The sequence below is a fragment of the Pinus tabuliformis genome, chromosome 3_1 (assembly GCF_031772625.1).
Source record: "Pinus tabuliformis cultivar Carrire ecotype Pingquan chromosome 3_1, CPIR1, whole genome shotgun sequence".
Taxonomy (NCBI): domain Eukaryota; kingdom Viridiplantae; phylum Streptophyta; class Pinopsida; order Pinales; family Pinaceae; genus Pinus; species Pinus tabuliformis.
Window position 1 is genome coordinate 656,894,235 of NC_142301.1, and position 6,000 is coordinate 656,900,234.

Here is a 6,000-nt window from a genome sequence, read left to right on the forward strand (position 1 = left end):
ACACATGAAGACAAACCCTCAAACTCACCAGAATTAGGTCATAAGCATGGTAAAACAATCAACATTCCGAAAGAGAATAGTTGGTCAAACAAGCAAAAAAGGTGAAAATACTTCACAAGAGCTCATGGGGTGAGCTTGAGTGTTTTCAACAATCAAAGGAAAAGCCAAGGAAGGCTATGAAATTTGGATGCAAGACAAAAGTTTTGAGGGTGTTGTAGTCGCTAAAAGAAAAGATTAATTTACCAAAAACATTGCTTCCTTTGCAATACTTAGAATAGTGGTGGACCTCCATCAAATAATCCATTCAAAATGAAATCAAATACTCCATACACTAAGGATAGTAGAGGTAGATCTAGGAGGAATGTGGAAAACTCCATATTATGAACAATAACCTTTTCTTGAAGAAAAGACAAATGTAGTTAGGAAAATACACTCAAATATGGGGAAAACTAGAAGGGATAAATGATAAGATGGGTAATATTCCAAAATAATAGAATGAAAATGTACAAGGTTAGGGATTAGATATAGGAATAAATCTACTAAATGCTAACGAGATCCCTCTAGAATAATATTACTGGTTAACAAAAGAATAAAGAGGTCTCTAAGAAATTGTGAAGGAATGATTAAAACCAAGTCATGCTAACAATAAAATGAGAAACAATTACACTAAAATTCCAATACTATCCTTTCTTAACAAAATTTCCCATGCAAGTAGTATAGAGGCTCTCCTTAGGACCATTTAGATATTGATATTACCTCTTTTTCAATTATTATTGACACTTCCCACCTAAAATCACTTAACTCAATTTCCCTAATTAATGGATACTATAGCTACCACCTCACAATTAGAAAATAGAGATAAAAATCATAAATCAAGATCACATGAATGAGTAGTTAGTATGCCCAAAACCCTAGTAAGGGATTTGTCATAAAAAACATTTTGAAAAGACATCCTCATACATGTACTAATCAAGTAGACAAAAGAAATAGATAAAGTGTATATATATCTCCACATTTGTCTAATGTATCCTCTTGTTTAACTCTTATGGTAACCATGAATGTCAAATATTAAATGTGAACTCTTATGGTATATTTTTTTTTTTGTTATGAATCTGAGGTAAGGAAAGTAAGAAATATCTCTTCCACTTGAATTAATAGCACACTCAGAACCTCACATACTTTAAAAAAAACATATTGAAAAGAAATGTAATTCAATAGATCTAATCAAAATGAACATACAAGATAATGAAAAAAGGGATCTTTTATCATGAAACATTTAAATTGTTAGAATATTCTTTTTTGATATATATTTGATATATCATTTAAAAAAAACAATAATGTAGGCACATAGAACAAATAAATAAGAGTTCAAAGATGTAAGACAATGTTATTACCTAGGGGACACAGTTATAATCTCTCTACAAACAAGCTACACCCAAACCATAAATAGAACTAGCCAAGTTATTAAACCTTCCTAATTTTAGATTATTAAGCCTAGGTCACTACCTCCTAAATAACATATTCAAGCAACAAAATAAGTAACATGCACATCAAACTTACATTGAAAAGAAACATTAATTCACATAATCCAATTTGATCTTAGAACAATAGTTTTCTATACGGAATAAAATAGAAGAAAAATCCCTAAATACAGTTACAAATCTAATTCTAATTTAAACAAAGAGAAAATTACAATATAAAATCCTCAAGACACATATCTACGTGCATCATCACCACATCTCTTTAAGTAGAAATCAAGGACTCCTCTTTGTACAGGAACAAGGAGTGATGAACCATTCTATCTTGGTTTATGATGAGAAATGAAAGGGAAATTCTTGATTATCTTATAGTTTAAATCGAATATATCAAACAGTCTAATAACTCAAATAAAGTCCAAAAAAACATAATATGATTTATCATCCCCATCATCCATGGAACATTATTATCTGACTATATTATAAGCTAATCTCGTGGGAATGTATATAAGATCATTTACCATGATTTATAGGTTTGGAAAGTCAAGTGATTCTAATAATGGTAATTATGACATGTGAAGTGGATCTAGGCTATGAAAAGGCATCATAGATGCACCTTGTAGTACACACACATTTTGGTTTCTACAAGTCAAGAAATTTCCATAATGATTATTTTTCATAAGGTTTGGGGTCCATAATAAAATTAATCATAAAATTATTATTATTAGTGCCCCTAACTATATATTAACTACTAACATAGTTACTCCCAAAGGTATAACCATTCATAGGACCAAAATTGGCCTTCAAATAATTTCTCCAAGAAGGGAGGGCACCCAGGAACATGGGAACAATATCAAAGATAAGGGTACTTCTATGACATTTCCCCTAAAAATATGGCTACTCACAATCATCAATGGTCCTAAGAAAATATGTACATCCTCATAATCCACTACTACATTGGAAGCCAAATTTAGCCAAAACATTGTTTCCCTAACAATACACCGAATAGAGGTGGACCTCCATCAAAGAAAGGATCCAAAGAAAAATCTAATAGTGGATGCACTAATGTTAGTAGAGGTAGAGGTATGCCGAAGGTGGACAACCTCATATTATGAAAAATAACCTTTTCATGAACAAAAAAATATATAGTTAGGGAAATACACTCAAAGATGGGGGAAACTAGAAGGGGTAAATGATAAGATGGGTTGCATTCCATAAGAACATAATGAAACTATACTTGGTTAAGGGTTAGATATCCCAATAAATATAATGAAAGAAAATTAATATATGATGGACCTCCCCATAGTAGCCCTTGATGATAAAATGGCAGGTTCTTTTAGAGAGGAGGCACAACACACATTTGACATTAACAACCATTATCAAATACTAAAAATTGTAGAAATTTTGAATAATATGACACATATTCACAGAGATTATCCCTATTATACACTATTGCGGAATACATGCATAATACATAACCTCCTCTACGTTGATCATCAATTTACAGAAGCAGAAACAATATCATGCGCACATAGAAGCATCAATCACACATATCAACACAGTATTTTCCCGTGGAAAGCATATCGCTAAAAACCCCAACTATCTGTATATTATATTGATTGAGAACATGTAACAATACATAGTAAAATACTCCTCACAAGTATCCAGCACTATCTCCACCTGTTACACACAATACAGCTCAGATCTGATCTCCAGATCTCCTCTGCTGCTTGCCTGCCTCCAATGCACAATCTTGCAAGAGAATGAATAAGAATGGCTGATCCAAACTCCTATTTACCTTGTGAAAATCACCCACACTGTAAATCACGTGAGCACAAGCTATATTTCACTTGGTATTGGCCCACACTACACAGAGATCATTGGCATAACTCAATCCCATGCATGTGCACAATCTCATGCACAACTGATAGCAATCTCAATCTCTAACACCTGTCTCGACTGAACTATACATGCAATGAGTTAACTGATGTATTCTTCAGTTGCATTATGAGTTAATAATTAGTGAATTAATTACTAACTAATTCACAAAACTCATCACTTAGTCTATTGATCAGTTAGACTAAATACAACTAGTTCAACTAAGTCAAACTAAATACAACTCCATTAACTGCTCATCCAACTCCATAGAACTCAACCACATGAGTTCTAACTGATGTCCTGCATGCAATAGCTCAACTGACTCATAAAGAAAACGTATTTCCTTCTGACAGCTGCATGTGCCACATATGTAGCTCAAACTGAAGTGCTCCAAGAGAATCAGATAAAGTTTATAGTCTAAATATTATTATGAGACAATAATATTTGACTTTTCTATTTTTGACTAGCAGTCTAAAAATAGATTCTGATCACTCCTGCTATGATCACTCCTACTGTGATCACTCCTGCTGTGATCACCCCTGCTGTGATCACTCCTGCTGTGATCCAAAAATATACTTTGCACCATAATTTGCCTGCGGGCCCTGTAGAAATTTTGAATAATTTAACACATATTCACAGAGATTATCCTGATCATACAATTATAAGCGGAACATGTATAATACATAATCTCCTCTACGTTGATCATCAATTTACAGAAGTAGAAACATTCACAGGTGCACATAGAAGCATCAATCAAACTCATTAACACAGTATGTATCCCGGGGAAAGCATCTCGCTAAAAACCCCACACTATCTGTATATTATATTGATTGAATCATGTAACATTACAAAGTACAATGCTTATCACAAGCAATCCAGTACCATGCCCTTCTGTTACACACAATACAGCTCAGATTTGATCTCCAAATCTATCCCACTTCTTGCCTGCCTCTGCTGCTCAATACCTGCTCAAGAACTGATGAGAATAGCTTCCCAGACTCGTTTTTCACCTGCAAAATAGTCACTCACTCTTTGTGGACGTGAGAAAAGGCTAAAATGTGGGCCAAATACGTGAGCAAACTCATTGGCATACTCAATCCCTTGATTGTGCAAGATCTGATGCACAACTATAGTCACAACTGATAGCAATCTGATTCTCTACCACTTGTCCCTGTTGAACTGAACATGCACTGACATGCAACTGAGTTAACTGATGTATTCATTAGTTGTATTATGAGTTAATAACTTGTGAATTAATTAATAATTAATTCACCCAACTCATCTCTAGTCTATTGATCAGTTAGACTAAATACAACCAGTTTAACAAAGCTAAACTGAACACAACTCCATCAACTGCACCTCCAGTCCACTAAACTCAACTCACTTGAGTTCTAACTGAAGTCTTGCATGCAAATATTAGTCATCCCATAGGTAACCACGTATTTCCTTGTGGGATCTGCATGTACCACATCCGTAGCTCATTCTGAAGTGCTCCAAGAGAATAAGATCAAGTTTATAGTCCAAATATTATTGTGAGATAATAATATTTGACTTTTCTATTTTTGACAGCCAGTCTAAAAATAGACTTTGATCACTCACACTGTGATCACTCACACTTTCATCAAAAATAGAAGTCCATCTATTTTTCCCAACTTGATCAATCATCCATAAACATAGACATGATCCATATGTCTAAAAATAGACATAGTCTAAAAATAGACATAGTCTAAAAATAGACATAGTCTAAAAATAGACTTGCGCCAAAAATAGCCTGCGGGCCCACTTAGTGAAGGCGACTCTTTTCACTAAGCTCCATCATCTTGTTGCAATCTCAACAAGAATTTCTTGTTGCACACTTTTCAACAGGCCCACTTAGTGAAGGCGACTCCTTTCCACTAAGCTCCATCATCTTGTTGCATTCTTAACAAGCATTTCTTGTTGAACACTTTTCAAAACTCCCTCTCAACAAGAAAGGCTTCCTCTCAAACCTGATCCTGTAACTCTGGAATTTTCTGCATGCAACACATTTGCCCGGTCCACTTTGCTCCAAAAACACTTGGAACAAAAACACTCCCAACTGACCACTCCGTTGGGCTAGGAACATACTTTGATGCTGAAGCTCTACCTGTTGCTGACATGTGCTCCCTCTCTGACATCTGCACTACTGCAACATCTCCATGCATCTCGCATCATTGCACACTTCTCTGTGCCACCTAGCACTGTTCAAAACACGTGTGCCTCTCGCATTGCTGCAGCCTACATGCTATGCACTTTCCTGGGATTCCCTGCATTGTCACTCTCTCTGCCGCTCCATCCGCATCTGTCTCTACCCAATCAATCAGTTCCTGCTACTCCACATCGGGGCTCTCGTAGCAAGGTCTCATCCAAGAGGTTGGGTACCTCAAGGATCCTGCCCCTCCTCCTTGGGACGATCAATCCACATCACCCCACCTCCTACCTGGAGGTATGGTTGCAAGCGATCCCTCAGCCCACCTGGCTCGAAGTTTCCCCCTACTGGAGGTCTTTGCATGAGTAGATGTATCTACTCGATCTCCTCTCATCTTCCCTTGTTGTGGTTGCTCCACAACCTCCTGAAGCTGTTGCACCAATCGTGGCTCCTCCACAATCGTATGAGACTTCTTCTGGC